Source organism: Vicugna pacos, unplaced genomic scaffold (assembly GCF_048564905.1).
Source record: "Vicugna pacos unplaced genomic scaffold, VicPac4 scaffold_19, whole genome shotgun sequence".
In the NCBI taxonomy this organism is placed as follows: domain Eukaryota; kingdom Metazoa; phylum Chordata; class Mammalia; order Artiodactyla; family Camelidae; genus Vicugna; species Vicugna pacos.
In genome coordinates this window covers 25,691,929-25,706,820 of record NW_027328740.1, presented here as the reverse complement: position 1 = coordinate 25,706,820, position 14,892 = coordinate 25,691,929, and the positions used below count along the sequence as shown (strand labels likewise).

Here is a 14,892-nt window from a genome sequence, read left to right as displayed (position 1 = left end):
GCCGGGGCGGCGGGCCGCAGAGCTGCTGAGGTGACTTTCCAGTGACCCATCCGGAGAGCAGATCTGCAAGGGGAGTGTAAGGAGAGGAGCTGGTTTCGAGGAGATGGTTCTGTGTGTGTCATTTTGAGTGTGAAGTGTCTATGGGACATATAAGGAGTGATGTCCGTTGTTAAGCTGGATTCACCAGTCAGGAGCTCAGAGGAGCTGTGGGTGAGGCCGTGGGGGCGATTCAGTCCTGCCAGGTGGAGGACTGAAGACGAGGCCCTGGGGAAAAGGGCCATGTACATGGCAAATGGGAGAAGAGAGGTCCACCAAGAGAAAGAAGAATAGCAGTGCAGTTGAGAGAAAACGATTTGAGGCAACACAGAGAAGGCTGTAACCTGGCTTAAGAGGAATTTGAACACTGACTAAAGGGAGCGAAGTGAGAAAGGGGGGGTGTGTGGGGCATAAAAGCAAGGGCTAAAGCCCACCTTTAATTGTCTAAACTGAGGAAAAGGCGGAGTTGGACTACACTAATGTAGCCTTTAAAAAACAGATCTGTGTGTATCTGTGTGTGTGCATATGTGCACACACACTTTTCTGCCTGGGCTTTTAAAATTTATTTAAGTAAAACAAAAATTAAGGGGGGAAAATGTTCCACTGAAAGGAAAATATTTGTCCACGGCAAAAGCTACCTGGTAATCAAATAAACAGGAGCTGAGAATGCCCACTGGTTTGAAACACGCAGCCACCGGCAGTGCAACTCCTGTATCAGTGCCGTGGTGGGGCTGTGGGGGATGCAGGGCTCTGAGCCCTGGAGGAGTCATCAGCGAAGGCACTTCTCCAAGAAACTGGACTTTAAAGGGAAGAAGAAAGTATAGAAAGTATCAGAGAGCAATACAGGTCCGTGAGAGAGGGTTGGGAGAGGGTCAGCTTTGTTTTACAGGGGGCGTTTCTGGCCTTGCTGAGTTGCTAGGCCTTTGCTCTTGTTGGTCTTTGTTCCAAAAGCTTTTTAGAAAGTTCTTCTCGCTTGAATATCTGAACAGATTAAATCATGTTGGGTTATTTCTAGTGTTTTATTTTTAATTAAAAATTTTCTGGAATTTATTTTAATGTCAAAATTGAGGACAGTGTACCAGGCCTTCTAATGATTTAGCTAATTACACCAGTACCTGAATCCACTGATTTTAAGTGTCAGTTTTATAATATTTCTAAAATCTCTTAAATATCCACGTCTATTCTTGAAATGTGTTCTATTTCATTCATTCTCTCAGTGCACTATTTCTATACTGTTTCCATGACCATAGATTAATATCTCCTACAGTTGGTCCTATTTTATCCTTTTCCAGAATGTCCCTAATATTACAAATTCAAACATCCCTCCTCATTATTTTATTTGTATATTTGTGTATATTTCTGGAAGAAATTTAGGATCACCTTTCAGAATTTTTTCTTAAATCCATTCAGGATTATTAACTAAATTTGCATTCAGATACTAAATTTATTTTGGAGAAAAAATGTTCAAGTCCCCCAAATTTGAGTCTGCCAACTGAAGAGGATGGTGCATTCTACTGTTCATTCAATTATCATTTTTTTCTCTTTTTAAGTCATTTATCAGAATCATTTTAACATTTTTCATTAATTTATTTCTGAATAGTCTGTGCCTTTGTTGTCATTATAAATGATATCTTTTCTGGGTTTGAAGAGGGATGATTGCTAATGAAGTCTTAATTTCTAGTTTCTCTTGACTAAGAAAGGGATCTGACAGTGTGGGGCCCTCTTTCCAATATGGTGACTGTGAGCAGTGCATTTCATTAAGATGTCCACTTGCCAATTTGCCAGTGGCTGCACCCACTCCACATATTTCTGCTACTTACCTGCCCCCTGTAGGCAGATGTGTTCATGTAGGGTTAGGTGGGTTATGGAAACATATACTGATATCACTGCTGCCACGCTGCTGACCCTGTGGCATCACTAACTCTGGTTCTTTCTCTGTGACCTCCCTGAATATGACAGCTCCTTTTAGGCTGTGGACATGAGGCTTCTTTCCAGCACTGTCGGTTTTTCTGCAACACACCCCTGCCTCTCAGGTCAGAAGCAAATGTCATCTCCTCCTACCCATCCACCCAATCCACTGTCTTGCCATTCCTGGCCAGAGTGGTCCCTATCCCTTGACTGAGCAGTAACACTGAAGGGACTACAAACTTGCCTCTCATCCACTGTCTTAGTTACATACCTGTGCTAGTTTACTTAAAAGTCTGCCAGTTAGGGTCTAAAAGTCTTTTAGATCTCTGGCCTTATCATTTCTAACTGCTCCCCCACCCCATGGAACAGCTTACCGCAGATCTCTGCTGCCCCATCTGTAGCAATGTCCTGTAAATTACAGACAGAGAGAAAAGAACTTCTAAGCCACCACCATAACTTTGACTTCCTGTGACCACACAGACCATAGAAATATCAAGATAAAAATTCCTGAAGAAGGATATTTTGCTTAGGAAGACACTTTAATTGCATACCTTTCTGTGACTTGTAATAACTTCATAGACTCTCTGAATGTGCTGCACTCACCTTCCCAGACTCAAGGGAGCTTGCTCACTTGCCTATTTTCAGTGCATTTCCTCCAACATTCTCTATGCAGAGCTTTCCCAAAAGTACATTCCTTATTCCTTTTTAAATTCTTATATACAACCACAGTATTCTTTTCCTTAATCCTCAATGACAAATCATCTTCCAAGATTGTATTATCAACACTGAGAGTGAATAATATGCTTCAAGATTCCCAAGTTTATTACCAGCAAATAACTATGATTGGTTGAAGATTTTTAAGTATGTTATTCCTACTAAGGTTATATACGTGAAAGAAACAGTTTGTAATGAGTCTTCTTCCGAGAGATTTTATATTTGCCTTTTGTTTGGATTCTTTCACTGTTGAATAATATTATTACCATGAATGTCTTTTCTCTTTGGGATTTAGTTCACCATTTGCCCCTCTCTCTTTACAGGAGTAGAGGAATTGTTGTTGTCCTTCCATCCATCCACCACTCCATGTTGTGTGTCCATTCCTTTAACAGGTATTCAGTTTGGGTTCACCACCTTATCTGTGGCCTCTTTCCAGTGGCCCCTCCGTTGGCTCTGGAGAACAATATATTGCAAATCAGAGTGGGTATGTGGAAACTTGACTATCCAGTATAGACGCATGGTGCCAGAAAAAGCCCAGGACATTGCAGCGTGGCAGCCCACCATGCAAGGAACAGCAATTCTGGCTGTGGTGGACCAATGTGAGTAAAAAGGCTTCATGGGCTGAAGACTTTGAAAAGTCCAAACATGCATTGGCATTGCTTCCTAAGGAGTCCAATGTTGGGTATTGTTTAATATGAGAGGGAGATGCTAACACTATCATTGCTATAAACAACATATTTGTTGTAACTGTAATTGTTATTATTTTAATATATTTTCTTTATAATTTTTATTTGTGACTTACAAGAGCTCTTACAGAGGCAGTTGTTAAGAAGCGTGGCCATTATACTGTTGCTGAAGTGTTAATTTAGTAGAAGCATGGTAATAGTATTAATAAGTACTCACTCATTTGATCCTCACATGGCTCTAAAGGTTACCCAGCAGTGCTTGTATAATGGAGATAGAAATCCATCCATTTAAGTGTTTGCAGAAACTAAAATAAGAGCAGTCATTCCACCGTATTTTACCATATATTCCAGACTATCATTTTAAAGTAGGAACTACCTGATGAGGCCATAAAAACCCTTTGTGAATCCCCAATCATTCATTACATTCCTGGACCCTGGGGCAGAGGTTCTTCTAGAAGGTGGTCCCATCTCTCCTCCCCACCCCACTCTTGGGCTTTGCTACCCACTGTTGGTCATTAGCTAAGCATCCTCATGTCCTGCATGTGTCTGAGCTGTGAGGGAACAGACCTCAGCTCTTTACAAACTGTAGTGACTTTGACCAGTCTGAACAGTCTTTCTCCTTCCCTGCCCACTCCCACACAGGGCAACAGGGGGCTCACAACCACAGCGATTCCCATGCCAGCCCATTAGGGAACCTTCTTCCCTAGAAATGTTCTTACAACCAGGGCTGTTTCCTCCCTTACTTCACTGACAGTTTCACTCCCAGCTTACAGTCCCCAACAAAATTCTATCCCAGTTTGAATTCCTTAATCAAGTCATATTTATGCTAAGTCCATGGCACTTTCCCATGAACACTCATAGAAACAGAACAGGGCCTGGCAGTGGCTGTGGGCCAGGTTCCTGAGTGAGGGGACTTGCTGGGCCCTTCAGGTTCTGTAGTCTGGCCCAAGCTTAGCTCCCGGCATGGCATCTTCCCATCTGCATGATTTCGGGCAAGGTTTCAACACTTTAGAGCTTCATTTTATCTCTGCTTCATATTTTAAGACTGTTATGTACCAAAAAGTGTGCTTAGGGAATTCAGTGAGTCAATGAATGGATGTCACATAAGATGGTCCTCAGGGAAGGTTAGTTATTTTCATTATGCACCATCGATAAAATTGGCTGCACAGACTTGGCCAGGTATCACAGCTACAGGCACAAGAATTTGACAGTGTGTCACTGTGGATCATAGTCACTATTTTACACAGTAAAACAGCTACCTGAGACCACCCAGCTGTCAGCCCACCCGACTCCCCACCCCACGATCCCTGAATTTATCTGATTTGCTTGCTACCCCTACTTTTTGGAGAAAGTTGGCAAATCACACACAGTCAATGACTGCTAGGTTATGTCCATTCCCATTCACTCAATTTGCCCCATTTTCAGTATCCACTGTGCTGCAAAACATAGACTAATATTCAGAATATGACAGCAAGGCCTTTCCCATTCCACAGTCAGAGAAGCATAAATCTGTCATGTTTAATATGGCATATGACACTAAGCAAGGCAGGAAAACAGGCTCCTGTGCTTTAAGAACATTTTTAATAATGACGTTTGAAACTAAAAGTGTTTTTGTTTGACCTTCAGCAAAGCAGAAAATTCAATTGACTCCTATTACACATTCCTCAGATGTCCTGATTTGATTGTATTAGGCACTTTTTCCTCATCTCCCCAGCATGACTTTGCTCCATCAGCACAGATGGAGTGTCTCCAAGGCTGCTCCGTGTGCATGGGCGTGTGTGTGCACACATGTGCCCCCACTGGTTGGTGCCACTGATTCATATCCAGGGGTTGTTCTGTCTTATAACTCAGGCATTGCTTTATTATATCCTAGAAAACTGCTTTTAGATCTTTGATTGAACTATAGACCATCCTCTTGCCCACATTAGGAAGTGACGTCTTCCAAGACACAGGTCCTCTGTGCTTGTATTTATGTATAAATAAGAATTAAATATGCATGTCATCCCCTCATTTATTTAATTTGTGCCTTCCCAATTGAATGTGCACAGTAAGGGCTAACTCCATAACAGGAGAACTTTTAGGAAGAAAGAAGAAGGAATTAGCCACAAGGGAGAAGAGAGGACATCAAGCAGGCGTTTGGTATAAAATCATTTACTCTAAAGCTGCTCTGGCTCAATAAATAAGTGGAATTGACATTGTTGTATCATGCCAGAGCATCTGCTGTTGAAGACCAATTTTAATTTACTTTGATATAACTGGAAAATTGTGTTGGAACAACATGGGAAATGAAGCACACTGCATCAATCTGTACTCCTGAAGTGTGTCTCACAGCTACTTAGTTTTGAGGAAAAGTATCTTGTCTGGAGACAATAGAATTATTTTCATTGTTGGAATTTTTCTGGCTTCCAGAAGTACATCTGCAGGTGATTCTGTAAAAGTCTAGATTTGACTTAAATAGCAGGAAATTTTAGCCTATTGAAATCAGGAGAAGTGAAATATTTTTGCCTACCACCACCACCACCACCAGGCAAGCACGTGTACACCCAGAGAGATTTCACATCAGACGGAATGACAAAGCTGGTTCTGTTACCGAGGCCAAACTTTTTCTGCTCGCTACACAACAGTGATACAAAAATAAATCAGGAGACAAGGTTTTGGAGCAAGGTATAGTAACTTTATTCAGAAAGCTGGCAGACCAAGAAGATGGGGGACTAATGTCCTGGAGAATCATCTTGCCCAAGTCAGAATTCAGGCCCCTTTTAAGCTAAAAAGGGGAGGGAGTGTGGTTGGCTGTGCAAACTTCTTGCTGCAGGCATTCTTTGTTCTTGCAGTCATCCATGTGGGTCAGGCTGTGGTGTCCCTTTAAACCTCCAACAAAACAAAGGTTATTCTCTATTTTGCAACTTGCCATCCTTGCATAAGTGCAGAAGTGCTAACATCATTAAAGGTCAGAGCCCCGAGAATAGGCTTTCCTGTAGGTTTTAGGCTAAAGGCAACGTTGTTTTACAAAAGGTGCAGAGCCAGCAAGTTTAAGCCTGGAAAACAGGGCACAGTGCTTCAAACTAAAGGAACAGATCCAATGTGGTGTCAGATTTGTTCTCTATTACAGTTCGATTTAGGGGAAATTTTGCAGTAGAAAGTCCCCTCAGTTTTTTTTCTTGCTTTACCTGACATCTTGTTTGTTGGCTTGTGGTCTCATGGTGTCTAAACCGTATGTTCAGATGAATAATATTAAAATCATATGGTGCAGAAAACATATCTGTTCCGCTTCAAAAAATGACTAAAACATTTAGCTTTGTTTATTCCCATAGAATTTGGATTGAATCAATTCTCGACTTTCTTCTTCCTTCAAACCAGTATTTTATTGGAGGGTTTAAAGCCCAAATTAAAGAATTTTGCAGGGAAATATACACAAAATGTTATGATAACTCACAGAGAAAAAAATGTGATAATGAGTGTGTATATGTCCATGAATGACTGAAAAATTGTGCTGAACACTGGAATTAGACACAACATTGTAAAATGATTATAAATCAATAAAAAATGTTTAACAAAAGAATTTTGGAGAAGACTCATGTAATTCATAACAGCTTTACATCCGAATTTAAGGCTGACCCATATTTATACTTTTAATCAAGGAACACAATAAACTTTCTTAGTGGATCATTTATGGCGTTTTTAACTTTGTCCATGTAATCGTTTGGAAGTTAAGAGGCCTAGACAGCTGATCTAACAAAACAGGAATCATTGCTTGACTCTGTGAATGAAAGAATCCCAGTATAGTTTCCTGCAAGTATATTTTATTAAAAATAACAAGGAATTCTTGCTCTCTAATAAAGCAACAGACAGAAGAACATTCTGAGTGTTTAAAATAAATCAGACTATGGGTTAACTTATCTAAACAAGTCAAGATAGTTTAGGGAAAAAAGTATGAACTTGAAGGAAAATACATATTGTGTAATTAATATCCTATTTTTAAGAAGCAAATGATAAAAAAAACCCAAAATTTAATCATTTATTTAAAAAGTAGTTATATAAAGCCAACTTGTTTTCATAAGTTACATAAATAAGAGGGCTATCAAAATCTACATTATTAAAGATTAAATTATACCAAATAGATCACCAAGGTTGATTGATTTTCATGATATAAATAATTTTTGAAAATATAACTTACATATAACATATCCAAGCAGCCCTTCAGTTATCCACAGTACCCTAGTCTACAGTTGTTCTTACTCTACTTAAAACAATTAATAGGCAAGGTTCAGGCCCTTTCATTTGAACTGCCGCTGGAATTCTGGATATTCCCTTAGTTTAAAGACCAAAAGCAAAGTAACAATTCTAGTTTAAAGCAGTTGCTAAAAGACTATAAAACATTCACTATCTATATCCAGTTACAGGAAAGAATTAAGTTTTCTGAACCATAAAAAAAGAAATCTGCTGAAAATGAAATTCTGTCATGTATGCTGACCATAACTATACAGGCTCTTAAATAATGCTCCCTTTACTGTTTTAATACCAACATAGGTCATTATAATCGCTTTCAAATTCCACTTATGCTAGATGAATGAACGCCTCTCCACATGCTCAATTCTGACAGCTGAGTGTGTGTGAAAGCCGTCAATCACCTAGCTAGTTGGGAACACACAGTTTCTTTTCAGTGGGAAAACACACGACATAAATATATATGGGGAGGTACTAGCTCCAACTCGGTTTAACAGAGAAAAGTGCATGAACTTGAAACTGACACTAAGAAGCATACTGAGAAATCACATTAAGTGTTTCTATGGCTCCTCAATCCCTTTATGCTACATTAATGAACGCGTCTCCACATGCTCAATTCTGAGAGTTGAATGTGCGTGTAATCAGTCAATGACCTATCTTGTTGTGAACACAGTTTCTATAGAGTGTGGAACTAAAGTACATATATATATATGGATAGGTAGTAGCTCCAACATGGTTTTACACTGAAAACTGCATGAACTTTAAACCGGCACTAGAAAACATATGTACAAATCGCAGTAAGTGTTTCTAAAGTTACAAAATCCATTTTTGCTACATGAACGAAAGCCTCTACACATGTTCAATTCTGAGAGTTGAATTTGTGTGAAAGCCATCAAACAACTAGCTTGTTGGGAAAACACAGTTTCTTTTCTATTGGAAACTACACAATATCTATATGGTGAGATACTAGCAACAACCTGGTTTTACAGAGGAAATTGCATGAAATTCAAACCGGACTTTGGAAAAATAATGAGAAACCAGACTAAGTGTTTCTACTGCAACCCATTGCCCTCATCCTAGATGAATGAACGCCTCTCTCCATGCTCAGTTCTGAGAGATGAATGTGTTCAAAAGCCTTCTATCGGTTAGCTTGTAGGGAACACACAGATTCTTTTGAGTGGGGAAAAACAATACATACATATATATGGGAGGTAATATTTCCAAGTCAACTTTACAGTGAAAAGTGCATGAAATTCAAACCAGCACTAGGAACGAAACAGAGAAACCAGAGTAAGTGTTTCTAATGCAACCCATTCCCTTTATGGTAGATGAATGAACATATCTTAAAATGCTCTATTCTGAGACTTAAGTGTGCGTGAAAGCCGTCAATCACCTAGCTTTTTGGGAACACACAGTTTCTTTTGAGTTGGGAATAACACTATATAAATATATATGGGGAGGTACTAGCTCCAACTCTGTTTCACAGTGAAAAATGCATGAAATTCAAACTGGCACGAGGAAATATACTGAGAAACCATAGTAAGTGTTTCTACGGCAAATCATTCCCTTCATCCTAGATGAACGAACGTCTTTCCACAGGCTCAGTTCTGAGGGTTGAATGTGTGCAAAATCATCTATCACTAGTCTTGTGGGGAACAGACAGTTTCTTTTGACTGGGGAACTACACTACATACATATATATGGGGAGGTACTAGCTCCAAGTCGATTTTACAGTGAAAACTGCATGAAATTCAAACCGGCACAAGGAAATATACTGAGAAATCAGAGTAAGTGTTTCTTATGCTACCCATTCCCTTTATGCTAGATGAACGAACCAGACTCCACATGCTCAATTCTGAGAGTTAAGTGTGTGTGAAAGCCGACAGTCAACTAGCTTGTTGGAAACAAACATATTCTTTTGAGTGGAAAACTACAATACATTCATATATATGGAGAGGTACTAGGTCCAACTGTTTCACCGTGAAACCTGCAGCAAATTTACCGACACTAGGAAACATACTAAGAAACAAGAGTAATTATTTCTAGGGCAAACCATTCCCTTTATACTAGACGAATGAAAGCCTGTCCACATGCTCTGTTCTGAGTTTAATGCTAGAGAATACCATCTGTCACTTAGCTTGTAGGGAACACAGTTTCTTTTGAGTGCCGAACTAACTACATACATATATATGGGGAGGTACTAGCCCGAAGTCAATTTTACAATGAAAACTGAATGAACTTCAAACTGGCACTAGGAAACATAACTGAAAATCCAGATAAGTGTTTCAACTGCAACCCATTCCCTTCATCCTAGATGAACTAACGCTTCACCCCATGCTCAGTTCTGAGAGCTAACTCTGTGTGAAAGCCATCTATCACTTAGCTTGTAGGGAACACACAGTTACTTTTGATTGGGGAAATACACTACATACGTATAAATGAGGAGGTACTAGTTCCAAGTCGGTTCAAAAGTGAAAAATGCATGAAGTTCAGACCGGCACTAGTTAATATACTGAGAAACCAGAGTAAGTGTTTCTATTGCTAACTATTCCCTTTATGCTATATGAATGAATGTCTCTACACATGCTCAATTCTGAGAGTTAAATGAGTATAAAACCCGTTAGTAAGCTAACTTTTTGGGAACACACAAATTCTTTTCAGTGGGAAACAACACTAAATACCTATATATGGGGAGGTACTAGTTCCAAATCGGTTTTACAGTTAAAACTGCATGAATTTCAAACCCAAAATAGGAAACATACTGAGAAAACAGAGAAAATGTTTCTACTGCAAATCATTCCCTTTAAGCTAGTTGAAAGAATGCCTCTCCACATGCTCAGTTCTGAGTGTTGAATATGTTCGAATGTAAACTATAACTTAGCTTGTAGGGAAAACATAGTTTCCTTTGAGTGGGGAAATACACTACATATATCTATATTGGAAGGTAATAGCTCCAAGTCGTTTTTACACTGAAAACTGCATGAATTTCAAACCGCCACTAGGAAACATACTGAGAAATCAGAGTAGTTATTTCAAGTGTTACCTCTTCTCTTTATGCTAGATGAAAGAACGTATCTTAACATGCTCAATTCTGAGAGTAAGTGAGTGTGAAAGCCATCAAACACCTAGCTTGTTAGGGAAACACAATCTTTTTCATGGGGAAAATACATGACATGATTTTATATGGGGAGGTACTAGCCTCAACACGGTTTTACGGTGAGAACTGCATGAACTTCAAACCGGCACGAGGAAACAGACTGAGAAACCCGTGTAAGTGTTTCAACAGCAAACAATTCCCTTTATCCTAATTGAACGAAAGCCTCTACACATGCTCAGTTATGAGGGATGAATGTGTGCATATGTAAAACATAGCTTAGCTTGTAGGGAAAACATAGTTTCTAAAGAGTGCAGAACAACACTACATATATATATATGTATTGGGGTAATACCTCCAACTCGGGTTTACACTGAAAAATACATGAACTTTAAACGGACACTAAGAAACATCCTGACAAACCAGGGAAGTTCTTTCTACTGCAAATCATTATCTTTTGGCTAAAAGAACGAACGTCTCTTCACATGCTCAATTCTGAGAATTAATTGTGTGTGAAAGCCGTCAATCATCTTAGCAACTTGGGAACACACACATTCTATCCAGTGGGAAACTACTCTCTTTCTATATATATATATATATATATATATATATAGGGAGGTACAAGCTCCAACTCGTGTCTAAAGTGAAAAGTGTATAAACTTCAAAACGGCAATAGGAAACATACTGAGAAACCAGAGTAAATGTTTCAACTGCAACACATTCCCTTCATGTTAGATGAAAAAACGTCACAACTCAAGCTCAATTCTGAGATTTAAGAGTGTGTGAAAGCCGTCAACCAACTATCTTGTTTGGAACACACACTTCCTTTACACTGGAAAACTACACCATATAAATATATATGGGGAGGTAATATTTCCAACTCGGTTTTACAGTGAAAACTGCATGAAATTCAAACCGTCACTAGGAAACATACTGAGAAACCAAGTTAGCGTTTCTACTACAAACCATTCCCTTTAGGTTAGATGAACCAAACTCTCTCCACATGCTAAATTCTGAGATTTAGGTCAGTGTAAAAGTCATCAATTACCTAGCTTTTTGGGAAAACAAAGTTTTATTGAGTGGGAAACTACACTGTATATATATATATATATATATATGGGATCATACTAGCTCCAACTCGGTTTTACAGTGAAAAATGCATCAATTTGAAACCAGAATTAGGAAACATACTCAGACCCCACAGTAAGTGTATATACAGCAATCCATTCTGTTTAGTGTAGATGAACGAATCCCTCCTCATATAGTCAGTTTCAAAAATTGAATGTGTGTGAAAGCCGAAAATCAAAAATCTTATCGGGATCACATAGTTTGTTTACAGTGAGGAACACACTACATAAATATACATTGGCAGGTACGTTTTCCAACTAGGTTTTACAGTGAAAACATCATGAAGTTCAAACCGAAAATATTAAAAATACAGCGAAACCAGAGTATGAGTTTCTAGTGGCACCTACTCTATTTATGCTATATGAACAAATGTCTCTCCACTTGCTAAGTACTGAGAGTTCAGACGGTGTGGAAGCCATCAAAAAAATAGCATGAAGGGAACACAGACTTTCATTCAGTGGGAAAACAATCTACATACATAAATAGGGGGGTAATAGCTCAACTCGGTTTTACAGTGAAAATTGCATGAACTTCAAGTTGACACTAAATAACATACTGAGAAAACAGAGTAAATGAATCTACTGCAACACATTCACTTTCGGTTAGATGAATGGACGACTGTTCACATACTGAACTCTGACAATAAAGTTTCTGTGAAATCCGTGATCACCTAGCTTGTTGGGAACACATAGTTGTTTCTACTGGAAAAAAACTATATACATATATATGGGGAGGTAATAGCTCGAACTCGATTTAACACTGAAAACTGCAGGAAAGTATAAGCAGCTCTAGGAAACATAATGAGAAACAAGAGTAAGTGTTATAACTGACACACATTCACTTAATGATACATAGACGAACGACACTACACATGCTCAAATATGACAGAGAAGTGTGTGTGAAAACCAACAATCACCAAGCATTTTGGGAACACAAAGATTCTTTTCATTTGGAAACCACACTACAAAAATATATGTGGGGAGGTATAAGCTACAAAAATGTTTATATTCAAAATCGCAGGAAATTAAAATCGGAAATAGGAAACAGACTGAGAAACCAGGTTGAGGTTTCTAACAGAAACGAGTTTCAATTGTGCTAGATGAAAAAAAGTCTCTCCAAATGTGAAGCTTCAAACTGAAAAGAAAGATTGCATTCCCAAAAAGTTAGTTGAAGGAAGCTATCACACACACTTATATCTCAGAACTGAGCATGTGGAGAGACGTTCGCTCTCAAAGAACAAGGAAATGGGTTAGGAGAAACACTTACTCTGGTTTCTTAGTCTGTTTCCTAGTGCCAGTTAGAAATACCTGAACATTTCACAGTAAACCAGAGTTGGAACATGTACTTCCCCATAAATAGATATGCAGTGGAGTTTGCAACTGAAAATGAATATTGCGTTCCCAACAAGCTAGGTGAAGGACCGCCTACACACATTATCTCTCAGAAATGGGCACGTGGATAGACGTTAATTCATCAAGCACCAAGGGAAAGGGTTGCAGGAGAGACACATACTCAGGTTTCTCAGTCAGTTTCCTAATGCCGTTTATAAGTTCCTGCAATATACAGTGTAAAAAAGGGTTAGAGATTCTACCTAGCAATAAATATGTATGCAGTGGGGATTGATAGTGAAAAGAAACCCTGTGTTTCCAACAAGCTGGATGAAGGATGAGTTTCAAATACACTTATCTCTCAGAATTGAGTATGTGGAGAGATGTTCGTTCATCTAGCACAAGGGAACGGGTTACAGGAGAAATAATTACTCTGGTTTTCCAGTATGTTTCCAGTGCCAAATTGAACTTGCTGGAGATTTCACTGTAAAATACAGTTAGAGCTTGAACCTCCCGATATATAAGTATGCATTGGAGTATGCATCTAAAAAGAAACTTTGTGATCCAAACAAGCAAGATGAAGGAAGGCTTTCACACACACTTATCTCTCAGAACAGACCACGAGGAGAGACGTTAATTCATCCAGCACAAAGGGAACGGATTGCAGGAGAAACACTTACTCTGGTTTCTCAGTCTGATTCCTAGTGCCGGTTTGAAGTGCCTGCGGTTTGCACTGTAAAATCGAGTTGGAGCTTATACCTCCCCATATATATTTCTGGAGTGGAGTTTGCCACTGACAAGAAACTTTGTGCTCCCTTCAAGCTAGGTGAAGGACGGCTTTCACACACACTTATCTCTCGGAATTTAGCATGTGGAGAGACGTTCGTTCGTCCAGCACAATGGGAACGGGTTGCAAGAGAAACATTTTCTCTAGTTTCTCAGTGTGTTTCCTAGTGCCGGTTTGAAGTGCCTGCTTTTTTCACTGTAAAACTGAGTTGGAGCTTCTACCTCCCCATATATATGTATGAAGTGGAGCTTGCAACTGAAAAGAAACTTTGTGTTCCCTTCAAGCTAGGTGAAGGACGGTTTCACACACACTTATCTCTCAGAAATGAGCATGTGGAGAGACGTTGGTTCATCCAGCACAAAGGGAACGGGTTGCAGGAGAAACAATTACTTTGGTTTCTCAGTCTGTTTCCTAGTGCCTGTTTGAAATGCCTGCCGTTTTCACTGTAAACACGAGTTGGAGCTTGTACCTCCCCATATATATGTATGGATGGGAGTTGTCAAATGAAAAGAAACTTTGTGTTCCACTCAAGCTAGCTGAAGGACGACTTTCACACACAGATGTCTCTCAGAACTCAGCATGTGGAGAGACGTTCTTTCATCCAGCACAAAGGGAATGGTTTCCATGAGAACCAATTACTCTGGATTCTCAGCCTGTTTCCTGGTGCCGGTTTGAAGTGCCTGCCGTTTTCACTGTGATACACATTTGGAGCTTGTACTTCCCCATATATATTTATGGATTGGAGTTTGCTACTGAAAAGAAACATTGTGTTCCCTTCAAGCTAGGTGAAGGTCGGCTTTCACACACAATTATCTCTCAGAACTGAGCATGTGGAGAGACGTTCGTTCATCCAGCACAAAGGGAACGGGTTGCAGGAGAAACCCTTACTCTGGATTCTGGGACGGTTTCCTAGTGCGGGTTTGAAGTGCCTGCCGTTTTCACTGTAAAACCGAGTTGGAGCTTGTACCTCCCCATATATATGTATGG

At 39.4% G+C, this 14,892-nt stretch overlaps 1 long non-coding RNA gene across 1 annotated transcript in view; it reads left to right on the top strand.

Moving 5' to 3' along the window:
* LOC140693351 (uncharacterized) overlaps positions 1-3,283 on the top strand; it is a 50,469-nt gene extending 47,186 nt beyond the window's left edge. The window contains exon 6 of the long non-coding RNA XR_012069108.1: positions 3,051-3,283. This is a non-coding gene — a long non-coding RNA (uncharacterized lncRNA). The remainder of the gene's footprint in view (positions 1-3,050) is intronic.
* The last annotated feature ends 11,609 nt before the right edge of the window (positions 3,284-14,892 follow it).